General features: G+C 44.3%; 1 long non-coding RNA gene and 1 other non-coding gene across 10 annotated transcripts in view; both read left to right on the forward strand.

Annotated features, from left to right (window-relative positions):
- Positions 1 to 16,521, forward strand: part of LOC148146456 (uncharacterized) — a 931,882-nt gene that overhangs the window by 78,837 nt on the left and 836,524 nt on the right. The gene's annotated exons all lie outside the window — the stretch shown is intronic.
- Positions 4,221 to 4,302, forward strand: trnal-cag (transfer RNA leucine (anticodon CAG)). Its single transcript has one exon. It is a non-coding gene; the product is annotated as a tRNA-Leu (tRNA).

Here is a 16,521-nt window from a genome sequence, read left to right on the forward strand (position 1 = left end):
CTCAGAGGATCCTTTCGACTTGCGCATTCATAGCGTCGCTAGTATTAAGGTCCGCCCCGAGATCTAAGTCATGTTGGAACTGAAACGGAGGAATCGACAGAGAGACTACAGAATGACATCGCATCCATTTGGTTTTCTTTAAATTACTGACGAGCAGGAAAATGTAAACGGGGAGGGCGAGTGCAGAAGTGAGGCAGTTGCAGCTCTGGTGAAATTCCTTCTTTGTGATTCACTCAGCAACCAGAGACGTGAAGGTGACTCAGGCGTGAAAGCTCTTCACATCGAGAACAAAAAGCACTCAAGGGCAGTTAGCACCTCCTCCGGAGTGGGGGGTGCGGTGAGGTAATTACCTTGTGACTTCTGTTACTATGTTCAGAAACTAGCTTTTATATTGAGGTGAACAGAAATGGCATTTTTAAAAAGCACCATGGAATTAAACAAAATTTATCGAGTCGCTTGTCGTCGATTCCCACATAGGTTTCCAACGCAGTTGGTATCCATGTGGCTCATGTCCAGGTGTGAACATCTCTGCAGCACATTGCACGGTTAAGGTAAAAGGCAAGGAAAGTGGCTTCTAGAACTGGCTCCGAGGTCAGAGCATTCTCACAATGTGATCTGTCGTTCTCGGATTGTAATGTTACCTCCGGTTTAGGGTGGAGAACATTCTTTGGGACTCTTATTCTGAAAAAAAAACAGACACAGTGACTGAAACTATGCTGCACGGTATGATGTGGATTACGGCCTGCTCAGGTTTGTGCATTTTCCCTGTAGTCCGGTGTGTTTCGTGTTCCGTGTAAAGTCGTCCTGTTTCGAGCAATGGGTGAAATCATTTAGCAAAGCTAGATTCGAAATTGCAGTAATGTCAAGCAGCTCATGGTTATTTGACCAAATCATAAGCGAACCCATATTCTCAAGCACTCACAGATACATTTGTAGCTGAAAAGAGTCTGAGAAGATAGACTCAGTTTACCATTGATTTTTGTCTGGATTGATGGGCTATCAATATCTGCTGCGAAATTGACATTGTAGCTGTGCCAGTCCGACAGGACATCCCAGCAGCTGTGCGAGTCCGAGAGGAATCATGGAACCCTTATCATGTGACTTTGCATCTGTTGTTATGCAGGAGCACAATTGGAAATACAAGAAAATGAGGAGGCGCGGCCGGCTGGTAGTGTGGCCGAGCGGTCTAAGGCGATGGATCCAGGTTCTAGTCTCGAAAGGGGCGTGGGTTCGAATCCCACCACTGCCATTTCTGCTGATCAACTCCAACGCTGCAGCTTGTTAAAATGCTGTTTCGGTGCCCACTGTATATTGATATTGAAAACAAAATGGGTTGGCTTCCCAGGGAACGACCTGTGGTGTGGGATACTGCCAAATATTTCAAAATGTCTCTACTGTCATGATCGTGTTCGCCTCCCGCTCGGAAAATCGCAAGCAGTTCTGCCATCCCAGGTTTTTGAGCTTTGAGCTTTTTGAAAGAGTCGTTTGGAAATGCCCTGTTGTTAGTTGTGAGATGACTTTATGACTCATGCCCTCGGACTGTATCACATTTAGCATTCATGCATCTCTGTGTCTGAAAATGCATGAGATATGCCAGTTTGTTTGTGTTCCGTGTTAAATGCTTTCTGTTTTGCGATTCGCTCAATACATTTCGATTTAACAGGGTTTCTGAGGTAACTTCCAGCAGCAAAAATTCTCAGCAGAGGATCTGGGAAAATTTCGCAGAGTATGGTCAGTCGGAGCTAAAGTAAGGAAGTCGTTCGTTTCTGCAGTGTTTCACAATACTACCTCTCCCGTGAGCAGTCGAACAGACTAAATGTTTGTGCCACAGACTGCGATGGCAAACTCCGCTAAAAAGTAATCCTTTAAAGCCGGTGGAAGCAACATGACGTAATTGGGGTACATCATGGAAAAAGATACTTCGGTGGACCTCATCCGTGCTCACCACATCGCCAAAATTAAACAAGTCCCGTTCCCCAGCATTTGGCCCCAATCCCTCTAAACGCATCATATCCAGAAACTCACCCGATTACCTTTGCAATTTTCTGAGTGTAATAGCCTCCTCCACTTCCTCTGGTAGATCATTCCAAACACGCACAACCTTGTTTGTGGGAAATGTGCCTCAGGTCCTTTGTCACTTTCAGCCCAATCACCTTAAAGCTATGCTCTCGTGTTTTCAACTCACACCAACTTGGGTAAAACTCAGTTAACCACCCTTCCATAAGGTCATGTCGCAGCTGTTACGCTGCAGGGAAAGTCGTCCCAGCCTATTCCACCTCGCCCTACGGTACAAACATCGACGACAGCTTTGTCTATATTTTGTCATCAATTTAACGTGTCTTTTTTTTTACGTTTTCAAGATGTCAATTACGCTGGACAACAACGAGCTATTGGAAACAAAAAGGTGAAACGTAGAACGGATTCAACTTTCAGTGTTGGACGCCATTGAGTCGCAGCACTGCCGCTTCCGGCTTATTTCTGTAGTGTAGTGGTCATCACGTTCGCCTCACACGCGAAAGGTCCCCAGTTCGAAACTGGGCAGAAACTGCTTTGTTCTTCAACTGCATCCTTTTACATGGACAAGAGCTGTACTTTCTTGCATGCTTTCCCATCTGCAAACCTGCCTTCGAATTTGCTTGAACAAATCTGCTCTGGTAGTGAAATGTAATGCAATTCCATTTAATTACAGTGCAAAGCGTTGTTAAGTTTTTCTCCAACCTGGTTCTGATCATATGCCATTCTGTTGGAGAGTGTAGTTACCGCCTTCTGATCCTTCCACGAAAAGCAGTACCGCATTTGCCTTCCTTGCGCAGGCGGCTCGGTTCAAAGACAGGAAAGAAGCAGATGCTCTGGTGTCACAGCGCACCACGAATTCCTGAACTTGTCTGTTTGTCAAATGTACCCCAAGGTCATCTCAGAAGGACCTCATTTGGAAGCTGTCAATCGTGATTCAACGTGCGAGAATTGGCACCAGATATCCTGAATCATGTTTTGGAGCAATTCGCACGTTAGTGGCTCATTCAATCAGCAACAGCAATGAAAGAAATTGCACTCTCAGAGGATCCTTTCGACTTGCGCATTCATAGCGTCGCTAGTATTAAGGTCCGCCCCGAGATCTAAGTCATGTTGGAACTGAAACGGAGGAATCGACAGAGAGACTACAGAATGACATCGCATCCATTTGGTTTTCTTTAAATTACTGACGAGCAGGAAAATGTAAACGGGGAGGGCGAGTGCAGAAGTGAGGCAGTTGCAGCTCTGGTGAAATTCCTTCTTTGTGATTCACTCAGCAACCAGAGACGTGAAGGTGACTCAGGCGTGAAAGCTCTTCACATCGAGAACAAAAAGCACTCAAGGGCAGTTAGCACCTCCTCCGGAGTGGGGGGTGCGGTGAGGTAATTACCTTGTGACTTCTGTTACTATGTTCAGAAACTAGCTTTTATATTGAGGTGAACAGAAATGGCATTTTTAAAAAGCACCATGGAATTTAACAAAATTTATCGAGTCGCTTGTCGTCGATTCCCACATAGGTTTCCAACGCAGTTGGTATCCATGTGGCTCATGTCCAGGTGTGAACATCTCTGCAGCACATTGCACGGTTAAGGTAAAAGGCAAGGAAAGTGGCTTCTAGAACTGGCTCCGAGGTCAGAGCATTCTCACAATGTGATCTGTCGTTCTCGGATTGTAATGTTACCTCCGGTTTAGGGTGGAGAACATTCTTTGGGACTCTTATTCTGAAAAAAAAACAGACACAGTGACTGAATCTATGCTGCACGGTATGATGTGGATTACGGCCTGCTCAGGTTTGTGCATTTTCCCTGTAGTCCGGTGTGTTTCGTGTTCCGTGTAAAGTCGTCCTGTTTCGAGCAATGGGTGAAATCATTTAGCAAAGCTAGATTCGAAATTGCAGTAATGTCAAGCAGCTCATGGTTATTTGACCAAATCATAAGCGAACCCATATTCTCAAGCACTCACAGATACATTTGTAGCTGAAAAGAGTCTGAGAAGATAGACTCAGTTTACCATTGATTTTTGTCTGGATTGATGGGCTATCAATATCTGCTGCGAAATTGACATTGTAGCTGTGCCAGTCCGACAGGACATCCCAGCAGCTGTGCGAGTCCGAGAGGAATCATGGAACCCTTATCATGTGACTTTGCATCTGTTGTTATGCAGGAGCACAATTGGAAATACAAGAAAATGAGGAGGCGCGGCCGGCTGGTAGTGTGGCCGAGCGGTCTAAGGCGCTGGATCCAGGTTCCAGTCTCGAAAGGGGCGTGGGTTCGAATCCCACCACTGCCATTTCTGCTGATCAACTCCAACGCTGCAGCTTGTTAAAATGCTGTTTCGGTGCCCACTGTATATTGATATTGAAAACAAAATGGGTTTGCTTCCCAGGGAACGACCTGTGGTGTGGGATACTGCCAAATATTTCAAAATGTCTCTACTGTCATGATCGTGTTCGCCTCCCGCTCGGAAAATCGCAAGCAGTTCTGCCATCCCAGGCAAGTTGAGCTTTTTGAAAGAGTCGTTTGGAAATGCCCTGTTGTTAGTTGTGAGATTACTTTATGACTCATGCCCTCGGACTGTATCACATTTAGCATTCATGCATCTCTGTGTCTGAAAATGCATGAGATATGCCAGTTTGTTTGTGTTCCGTGTTAAATGCTTTCTGTTTTGCGATTCGCTCAATACATTTCGATTTAACAGGGTTTCTGAGGTAACTTCCAGCAGCAAAAATTCTCAGCAGAGGATCTGGGAAAATTTCGCAGAGTATGGTCAGTCGGAGCTAAAGTAAGGAAGTCGTTCGTTTCTGCAGTGTTTCACAATACTACCTCTCCCGTGAGCAGTCGAACAGACTAAATGTTTGTGCCACAGACTGCGATGGCAAACTCCGCTAAAAAGTAATCCTTTAAAGCCGGTGGAAGCAACATGACGTAATTGGGGTACATCGTGGAAAAAGATACTTCGGTGGACCTCATCCGTGCTCACCACATCGCCAAAATTAAACAAGTCCCGTTCCCCAGCATTTGGCCCCAATCCCTCTAAACGCATCATATCCAGAAACTCACCCGATTACCTTTGCAATTTTCTGAGTGTAATAGCCTCCTCCACTTCCTCTGGTAGATCATTCCAAACACGCACAACCTTGTTTGTGGGAAATGTGCCTCAGGTCCTTTGTCACTTTCAGCCCAATCACCTTAAAGCTATGCTCTCGTGTTTTCAACTCACACCAACTTGGGTAAAACTCAGTTAACCACCCTTCCATAAGGTCATGTCGCAGCTGTTACGCTGCAGGGAAAGTCGTCCCAGCCTATTCCACCTCGCCCTACGGTACAAACATCGACGACAGCTTTGTCTATATTTTGTCATCAATTTAACGTGTCTTTTTTTTTACGTTTTCAAGATGTCAATTACGCTGGACAACAACGAGCTATTGGAAACAAAAAGGTGAAACGTAGAACGGATTCAACTTTCAGTGTTGGACGCCATTGAGTCGCAGCACTGCCGGTTCCGGCTTGTTTCTGTAGTGTAGTGGTCATCACGTTCGCCTCACACGCGAAAGGTCCCCAATTCGAAACTGGGCAGAAACTGCTTTGTTCTTCAACTGCAGCCTTTTACATGGACAAGAGCTGAGCTTTCTTGCATGCTTTCCCATCTGCAAACCTGCCTTCGAATTTGCTTGAACAAATCTGCTCTGGTAGTGAAATGTAATGCAATTCCATTTAATTACAGTGCAAAGCGTTGTTAAGTTTTTCTCCAACCTGGTTCTGATCATATGCCATTCTGTTGGAGAGTGTAGTTACCGCCTTCTGATCCTTCCACGAAAAGCAGTACCGCATTTGCCTTCCTTGCGCAGGCGGCTCGATTCAAAGACAGGAAAGAAGCAGATGCTCTGGTGTCACAGCGCACCACGAATTCCTGAACTTGTCTGTTTGTCAAATGTACCCCAAGGTCGTCTCAGAAAGACCTCATTTGGAAGCTGTCAATCGTGATTCAACGTGCGAGAATTGGCACCAGATATCCTGAATCATGTTTTGGAGCAATTCGCACGTTAGTGGCTCATTCAATCAGCAACAGCAATGAAAGAAATTGCACTCTCAGAGGAACCTTTCGACTTGCGCATTCATAGCGTCGCTAGTATTAAGGTCCGCCCCGAGATCTAAGTCATGTTGGAACTGAAACGGAGGAATCGACAGAGAGGCCACAGAATGACATCGCATCCATTTGGTTTTCTTTAAATTACTGACGAGCAGGAAAATGTAAACGGGGAGGGCGAGTGGAGAAGTGAGGCAGTTGCAGCTCTGGTGAAATTCCTTCTTTGTGATTCACTCAGCAACCAGAGACGTGAAGGTGACTCAGGCGTGAAAGCTCTTCACATCGAGAACAAAAAGCACTCAAGGGCAGTTAGCACCTCTTCCGGAGTGGGGGGTGCGGTGAGGTAATTACCTTGTGACTTCTGTTACTATGTTCAGAAACTAGCTTTTATATTGAGGTGAACAGAAATGGCATTTTTAAAAAGCACCATGGAATTTAACAAAATTTATCGAGTCGCTTGTCGTCGATTCCCACATAGGTTTCCAACGCAGTTGGTATCCATGTGGCTCATGTCCAGGTGTGAACATCTCTGCAGCACATTGCACGGTTAAGGTAAAAGGCAAGGAAAGTGGCTTCCAGAACTGGCTCCGAGGTCAGAGCATTCTCACAATGTGATCTGTCGTTCTCGGATTGTAATGTTACCTCCGGTTTTAGGGTGGAGAACATTCTTTGGGACTCTTATTCTGAAAAAAAAACAGACACAGTGACTGAAACTGTGCTGCACGGTATGATGTGGATTACGGCCTGCTCAGGTTTGTGCATTTTCCCTGTAGTCCGGTGTGTTTCGTGTTCCGTGTAAACGTGAAAGTCGTCCTGTTTCGAGCAATGGGTGAAATCATTTAGCAAAGCTAGATTCGAAATTGCAGTAATGTCAAGCAGCTCATGGTTATTTGACCAAATCATAAGCGAACCCATATTCTCAAGCACTCACAGATACATTTGTAGCTGAAAAGAGTCTGAGAAGATAGACTCAGTTTACCATTGATTTTTGTCTGGATTGATGGGCTATCAATATCTGCTGCGAAATTGACATTGTAGCTGTGCCAGTCCGAGAGGACATGGAACCCTTATCATGTGACTTTGCATCTGTTGTTATGCTGGAGCACAATTGGAAATACAAGAAAATGAGGAGGCGTGGCCGGCTGGTAGTGTGGCCGAGCGGTCTAAGGCGCTGGATCCAGGTTCCAGTCTCGAAAGGGACGTGCGTTCGAATCCCACCACTGCCATTTCTGGTGATCAACTCCAACGCTGCAGCTTGTGAAAATGCTGTTTCGGTGCCCACTGTATATTGATGTTGAAAACAAAAGTAAAATGGGTTTGCTTCCCAGGGAACTAACTGTGGTGTGGGATACTGCCAAATATTTCAAAATGTCTCTACTGTCATGATCGTGTTCGCCTCCCGCTCGGAAAATCGCAAACAGTTCTGCCATCCCAGGCAAGTTGAGCTTTTTGAAAGAGTCGTTTGGAAATGCCCTGTTGTTAGTTGTGAGATTACTTTATGACTCATGCCCTCGGACTGTATCACATTTAGCATTCATGCATCTCTGTGTCTGAAAATGCATGAGATATGCCAGTTTGTTTGTGTTCCGTGTTAAATGCTTTCTGTTTTGCGATTCGCTCAATACATTTCGATTTAACAGGGTTTCTGAGGTAACTTCCAGCAGCAAAAATTCTCAGCAGAGGATCTGGGAAAATTTCGCAGAGTATGGTCAGTCGGAGCTAAAGTAAGGAAGTCGTTCGTTTCTGCAGTGTTTCACAATACTACCTCTCCCGTGAGCAGTCGAACAGACTAAATGTTTGTGCCACAGACTGCGATGGCAAACTCCGCTAAAAAGTAATCCTTTAAAGCCGGTGGAAGCAACATGACATAATTGGGGTACATCGTGGAAAAAGATACTTCGGTGGACCTCATCCGTGCTCACCACATCGCCAAAACTAAACAAGTCCCGTTCCCCAGCATTTGGCCCCAATCCCTCTAAACGCATCATATCCAGAAACTCACCCGATTACCTTTGCAATTTTCTGAGTGTAATAGCCTCCTCCACTTCCTCTGGTAGATCATTCCAAACACGCACAACCTTGTTTGTGGGAAATGTGCCTCAGGTCCTTTGTCACTTTCAGCCCAATCACCTTAAAGCTATGCTCTCGAGTTTTCAACTCACACCAACTTGTGTAAAACTCAGTTAACCACCCTTCCATAAGGTCATGTCGCAGCTGTTACGCTGCAGGGAAAGTCGTCCCAGCCTATTCCACCTCGCCCTACGGTACAAACATCGACGACAGCTTTGTCTATATTTTGTCATCAATTTAACGTGTCTTTTTTTTTACGATTTCAAGATGTCAATTACGCTGAACAACGAGCTGTTGGAAACAAAAAGGTGAAACGTAGAACGGATTCAACTTTCAGTGTTGGACGCCATTGAGTCGCAGCACTCCCGATTCCGGCTTGTTTCTGTAGTGTAGTGGTCATCACGTTCGCCTCACACGCGAAAAGTCCCCAGTTCGAAACTGGGCAGAAACTGCTTTGTTCTTCAACTGCAGCCTTTTACATGGACAAGAGCTGAGCTTTCTTGCATGCTTTCCCATCTGCAAACCTGCCTTCGAATTTGCTTGAACAAATCTGCTCTGGGAGTGAAATGTAATGCAATTCCATTTAATTACAGTGCAAAGCGTTGTTAAGTTTTTCTCCAACCTGGTTCTGATCATATGCCATTCTGTTGGAGAGTGTAGTTACCGCCTTCTGATCCTTCCACGAAAAGCAGTACCGCATTTGCCTTCCTTGCGCAGGCGGCTCGGTTCAAAGACAGGAAAGAAGCAGATGCTCTGGTGTCACAGCGCACCACGAATTCCTGAACTTGTCTGTTTGTCAAATGTACCCCAAGGTCGTCTCAGAAAGACCTCATTTGGAAGCTGTCAATCGTGATTCAACGTGCGAGAATTGGCACCAGATATCCTGAATCATGTTTTGGAGCAATTCGCACGTTAGTGGCTCATTCAATCAGCAACAGCAATGAAAGAAATTGCACTCTCAGAGGAACCTTTCGACTTGCGCATTCATAGCGTCGCTAGTATTAAGGTCCGCCCCGAGATCTAAGTCATGTTGGAACTGAAACGGAGGAATCGACAGAGAGGCTACAGAATGACATCGCATCCATTTGGTTTTCTTTAAATTACTGACGAGCAGGAAAATGTAAACGGGGAGGGCGAGTGGAGAAGTGAGGCAGTTGCAGCTCTGGTGAAATTCCTTCTTTGTGATTCACTCAGCAACCAGAGACGTGAAGGTGACTCAGGCGTGAAAGCTCTTCACATCGAGAACAAAAAGCACTCAAGGGCAGTTAGCACCTCTTCCGGAGTGGGGGGTGCGGTGAGGTAATTTCCTTGTGACTTCTGTTACTATGTTCAGAAAGTGTTTTGATCAATACATATGGGAGCCTGGGTTTCATTAAAAATTTCATTGACTGGTTAGGTCAGAGTCAATCATTGTATCCAATTCAGGTCAACAGATTCCTACTCAGGAAGGATCTGAGTGATCTTCAGGGTGTGGAGTACAGACTTACTGGTGTGGTGCACTGATGAAGAAAATGCAGTCACGGGATTGATTTGGAAAAGAAAATGTTATTTTCTTTGAAGAAATCAAGGTGAATATATCTTGATAGATTAAAATGGATAAGATTATAACACATCTAGATAGAGCAGACAATAAAATAAATTGCACTTGATAGGTGATGGCTCAAAATTTAAGATTAGATATAACGTTTTGAGAAAGTGGGAGATGAGGAAGTTTACAGCTGACTGTATTGGCTGGAAATATGCAGAACATGCTGCCTATTATGGTGGTGCAAGTAGAGATGATCAATTATTAACAAATACGATTATATCAGATCTGAGGGAAATAGACTTTCAGGATTTTGGGGACAGTTGGAGAATGACAATAAGGGATTCTGCTGCAGAGAGCCAGCTTGGATTTGATGGGCCCCTTTCTGTGCCATATCACGTTTTTTTGTACTTGCTTAACTTGTTCTGGTTATTTGTCTTCAGGGGTTAAATTATCATTAAGGTAAATCTGCTCTGTGTTCATGCTCAGACCAACACAGGTTGTCCTTCCACAGCAGGAGATAATGTTTACTGCTTTATACTTGGTTCTGGGGGAGTCCCCAGGTGGGCGGCACGGTGGCACAGTGGCACAGTGGTTAGCACTGCTGCCTCACAGCGCCAGAGACCCGGGTTCAATTCCCGCCTCAGGCGACTGACTGTGTGGAGTTTGCACGTTCTCCCCGTGTCTGCGTGGGTTTCCTCCGGGTGCTCCGGTTTCCTCCCACAGTCCAAAAGATGTGCAGGGTCAGGTGAATTGGCCATACTGAATTGCCCATAGTGTTAGGTAAGGGGTAAATGTAGGGGTATGGGTGGGTTTCGCTTCGGCGGGTCGGTGTGGACTTGTTGGGCCAAAGGGCCTGTTTCCACACTGTAAGTAATCTAATCTAATCTAATCTAAAACTGAAAATCTGCTCCAGGGTGTTTTAACCAGGATTGTGAATATCTTGGAACATCTAGTGCCACACCAATACCTGAAATGCTTTCCGACTGACTGACTAAATTAAATTTGTTCCTTCCACAGCATGTTGCTGGCTGGAGTTCTGTAGTCAGTGTTCTTCCACAAGGATCAGAATTGGAACATCTATTGTCTGTAACATATATCAATGATTAGCATGGAAATGTAAACGATTTAATTAGCAAGTTTCTAGATGGTGCAAATTGATGAAGTTGTGAATCATGAAGAATGTTGTCAAAGGATACAGCAAGAAAGAGATAAATTGGAAAACCCATACGAAGATAGATATTAATGCAGACAAGTGTGAGGTGATATATTTTGGGAGGTTCATTGCAAGAGGAATGTATTCACGAAACCGAAGGGCTCTCAGCAGCATTGATACACACAGGGATCTTCAGGGGCAAGTTCACAGCTCCCTGAAAGTGGTGAAGGATCTGTTAGGCATACTTGCCTTCTTTTGTCAGGGACTGAATATAAAACTGTCATTAGGCCACCTTTGGAATATTGTGTGCTGTTTTGATCACCACTTAAAAACGAGGATGTGGAGGCTTTGGACAGCGTGAAAACAGGTTTACCAGGATGTTGCCTGGATTGGGAGAGGTTGGAAAGACTTGGATTTTTGACTTGGGAAAGTCAGTGGCTGTGGGTGATCTGAAAGTGTCAGACAGAGTGAATAATCTGAATCTTTTTCCAATGTGAAAATGGCAAATAGTAGAGGCCATAGATTTCAGGGGAGAGGGGGCAAGTTTAAAGGAAATGAAATCCAAAACAACTGCAGATGCCATAAACTAGAAACAAAAGCATTTTCGGGAAAAGTTCAGCAGGTCTTGCAGCTTCTATGAAGATAAATTAAAGTTAACGTTTCTGAGGAACGGTGACCAGAACCCAAAACATTAACTGATTTTTCTTCACGATGCTGCAAGATCTGCTGAGCATTTCCAACAACATGTGCAAGTTTAAAGGGAGTTGTGTCAGACAAGTTTCTTATGCAGAAGGTGGTAAGTGAAAAGAATGTACTTTACTGAGAGATGGGAAAAGCAGAAACAATCGCAACGGTTAAGAGGCATTTGGGCAGACACCTAAGCAGGCATGGGTTGGCAGGGATATCGATCATGTCCAGGCAGATGGAATTAGTTTGGAATAGCATCATGCTCCGCACACACATGGTGGGCCAATTATTCCGGTGCTGTACTGCTCGGTTTTCCAGGGGGTAGAATGTGTGGAGCAAGAGATAATATTTTGAGTGGAATATGTCTCTTCTTTAGAATACACAGTAAGTTGATGCATTTTGAGAGAAGCAATGTAGAAAGGGAATATATATTTGAGTGGCACAGACACAGAGATCAGGACAGCAGGAATGGGGGACAATGTGTACCAATCATTAAAGGAGAGAAAACATAAAGTGTTTTGAGTAAAACAAATGGGATGCTGGGCTTCCTTAATGGGGGAATGATAACAAACTCACGGAAAAGATGCTGACCCTTGACAAAGCTCTAGTTAGGTCACAGTCAATCATTGCATTCAATTCTGGTCAACAGATTCCTGTTCAGAATGAGGAAGTTAAAATACCATAGAGGGGCCAGTTCCATACCTTTTGCTTCTCTTTCAGGACACCGTGGGGTCTCAAGGGTTAAACATTCCCTTGCCAAAGGCCTTATTGCATCAACTGAAGGCCTGTACACTTACAATACAGACAGAACACCACAGAAGGGGGTGGGGGTGGGAGGCTGACAGTATCTCAAAATAGAACCTCTTGCAGTCACACATATGGATTACCCCGTAACCCCAGACAGAGAGCCCTGGGCAAAACCCTGTTAAACTGCCTCCCGCTCCCATTGTCTTATCTCCCCTCCATATGAGCATAGGTAAGTGAATCCCCCATTTAGTGAAGGAAGAACCCTTCTTCCCATCAACACATAATCATGAACAATACGATAATCAGTTTCTGTAATCCATTCGCACGTTATCACAGGATATCGTCATTCATCAAGCTTTGTAAGGTCATAATTAACCACTTTAAACTATCTGTTGACAATCGCCCATGTGACTGATATGCCTTTGTCTAATTCCTATTAAATATACTGTCTCTATAGGTAAGGCAGAGATTCATGAAGAAGAATCTCTACAAGTAGACACTCAGCTACTTCAGAGATGCTTTGAAACTCTCGCCGGCTGTCCAATAATAAAACTATTGCTGTTGTGCAGAAAACTAGTGTCGTCTGGATTTGTGGAACAAAATAGGCATCAACAATGAAGGATATGAGTGATCTTCAGAGTGTGGCGTACAGACTTACTGGAGTGGATCACTGATGTAGAAAATGCAGTCACTGGACTGATTTGAAGAAATTGCAATTTTCTGTGAAGTGAAGAAGTTGGATATATTTTTGATAAAGCTGCATAAGATTATAACAGACCTATATATAGCAGACAAAAATATCTGTATTCGATAAGTGATGGCACAAGAGTTAAGGTCACATGTAAGGTTTTGAGACAGCGGGAGATGAGCAAGTGTTTCTGCTGACTGTATTGGCTGGACATTAGATTAGATTAGATTACATTACAATGTGGAAACAGGCCCTTCGGCCCAACAAGTCCACACCGACCCGCCGAAGCGCAACCCACCCATACCCCTACATTTACCCCTTACCTAACACTACGGGCAATTTAGCATGGCCAATTCACCTGACCCTGCACATCTTTGGACTGTGGGAGGAAACCGGAGCACCCGGAGGAAACCCACGCAGACACGGGGAGAACGTGCAAACATATGCAGAACATGTTGCCTATTATGGTGGTGCAAGTAGAGAAGATCAATGATTGATAAAAACAATTAGATCAGTTCTGAGGGAAATAAACTTGCAGAGTTTAGGGTAGGTATGGGGAATGAGAATATTGGATTCTGCTACAGAGAGCCAGCTTGGATTTGATGGGCCTCTTTCTGTGCTATAATGCATTTTATTTGGACTTGCTTAACTTGCTCTGGTCACCAATTAAGTTGTCATTTCGGTAAATCTGCTCAGTGTTCCTACTCAGACCAATACAGGCTGTCTCTCCACAGCAGGAGATAATATTTACTGCTTTATACGGAGTTCTTTTTGGGGCTGGGGGTGGGGGGGTGGCGGGCTAACGGTGTGTGTAACAGTCTGCCAGCATTTATCTGAAATGGCAAAACACCAGTGCAGCCAGACTAGGGACCGACTCTGGAAATATGGGGGATGCTAGAAGAGAATTCTTTACCCATCCCACCTGGAAACTTGCCAAACCAGTCAGACTGGGGAGCTGTCCACCTGCTCTGTGTGTGTGTGTGTGGGGAGGGGGGGTGGGGAGAAGGGATTCACTCAGGCATCCATCCTGCTGAGACACCAATCAATTTACTGATAGCCACAGTTAAAGAATTCGTTTCTCTTTTTCACGCCAAGTAATGAAAGATGGCTTTGGCAGCTCATAAAGTTGTGCACATAGAGATCTTAGCTTTGGAAATGTTCACAACATTGTTGAACATGCACAGATTCACACTGGGTGCAGATTTTTATTTTCCTTTATTCATTCACAGGATGAGGGTGTCGCTGGCCCGGCAGCATTTACTGCCCATCCCTAATTGCCCAGAAGGCAGGTAAGAGTCAACCACATTGCTGTGGGTCTGAGGTCACAATGTAGGCCAGACCAGGTAAGGATGGCAGCTTCCTTCCTGAAAGTGAACCAGATTTTCTTTTCTGACAATCGATTAATGGCCATCATTAGACTCTAAATTCACAAGTTTTTTTTAATTGAATTCAAATCCCCTATCTGCTGCAGCAGGCTTTGAACCCAGGTCTCCAGAACGCTATCTGAGGTTTTAGATTAACTGTCTCGCGACAATACCACTCGGCCAATACTTCCCCGCATCGCTGTCCATCTGCACAGTGAACAGCGATTTTCTGGTTCATCAGGACTGGGTAATCACACATACGTTTGCTCAATGATTGTAGGAGTTGGATGTTGATTGGCAATTGACATCCATCTCCAAACCATGTATCCTGGGATTTGTTTCTGGTGATGATTGGAAGCACCATCAGTCTTGTTATCTTTTGGGGATAAAAACAGTTTCAATTAGCTTTCTGTTAAATGCATAGCAATCAATTCTATCTCACAACTCTCAGGCAGATTAGTTTCTTTTGAAGGGCTCTCCATCTCCCCAACCTCCTCCATCCTTACCCCCAACAATACAATAATCTCATAGAGTCTCTTTGTGACTATGAATGAGACAATCTGATCAGCTGCTTCTTTCCCTAATCCTGTGTCAAGTTGGATCTTAAACTCCCCTTACTGCAGTTGTGATCCTGCATCATTGTACAGTGTTGCTCGTATTTCATGTCTTGGCCTATCAGTGTTCATGATACTGCATGTCGTATATGGGGCCAACAGTGTAGGAGTTTGGCTCTTTCCTTCCACCAACAGCAGTAGAATTGTACTCCAACAAAACTTACAGAATCACGGCCCCGCATATCCCCCAACTTACCTCTTATCATCAAACTAGTGTATCAATCCTCATTCAACTGAAAGAGTTCAGGAGGGCATGTCAGTAACAGCAGCATGAATACCTAAAAATGAGGTGTTAACCTGATGAAGTTACCAAAGAGGGCTACTTGTGTGCCTAACAGCATAGGCAGCAAGTGATAGAGTGAAGCAATCCGGGAAACGACAGAACAGATCTAAGATCTGCAGTCCAACCAAATCCAGTTGCGAATGAAGTCAGAGCACAGCTGGAGTTCTGAGAACATTTATCTTCAAGATATTAACCAACAAGAATGTCAGACTGGATTAATTATCATAAAACTCAACTCCGTTTGATATTCATATATTTACAATCAGTGTTCATTTCACCAAATGTAGCTGAATGTAAAGATAATCTTCAAGTGATTGTAACAGTGGAGACATCTGAATACTTGATCAGCAAATTAAAGCCTGTTGTGTTTAGATAGTAATAATTTTAAAGAGATTTTAAAAAGTAGGGTGACTTGAGTACAATGGAAGAAGTTGATTGGTGGGTAGCTGATAATGTTGTTTTAATCTGAAGTTAATTTAGGATTAGTTAACAAATAAACACATGGTTGGGAATCCCAGCCCCGTGGAGTGCACATCCAGTTCCATGTGGGAAAACCAGGACACTTCTTGTGTGAGCGACAACCACAAGAACACGGAGGTGACGTGGGAAATGTCAGGAACACTCGTTTGACCACAGTTAAAGTACTGCACACACTTCTGATACCCTTATTCCAGGGTTAATGTGATCAAACCAGAGAGGGTACAGAGGAGATTGATCAGAATATTTCTACAATTGGAAAATTTCTGCTCTGAGGAAAGGTTTGATAGGCTGGGGATGATTTCCGAGGAGGATGAGGAGAGATTTAATTGAAGTGATAAAATGCTGAGGAATCCAAATCGAGTGGATAGGAAGGAGCTATTCATTAACTGAGAGGTCAGAAACTGGAGGATTTAGATTGAAACTAATGCCCAGAAAGAAGGGGAGGGGAGAATTCATTTCACTTGGAGATGGTGGTGAGCAGGAACTCATTGATGAGGTGGAGAGGCAGTAACTAACATCATATTAGAATAAAAGAACATGGATGTAACTGAGATGCTGGAACATGCAGGGCTGCGGACTAAAGTCTGCAGAATGGGATCAATGTGATTTATTTAGCATTTCTCCAGAATATTAAACTCAGGTCCAATTTGAGAATTTATGATCATCATCCGACCTGAATTCCAAATGTCAGAAGAAATTTATCAGAAAGTTACAGCACAGATCGAGGCCACTTGGCCTATCCTGCATGTATTGGCTGTAATAGAATGACCCAGGCTTTGCAGCGTTCTGTACTCACCAATGAGAGCAA

This window comes from Chiloscyllium plagiosum, unplaced genomic scaffold, assembly GCF_037043375.1.
Source record: "Chiloscyllium plagiosum isolate Xiang-an unplaced genomic scaffold, Cpla_swu_hap1 HiC_scaffold_21, whole genome shotgun sequence".
Lineage (NCBI taxonomy): Eukaryota > Metazoa > Chordata > Chondrichthyes > Orectolobiformes > Hemiscylliidae > Chiloscyllium > Chiloscyllium plagiosum.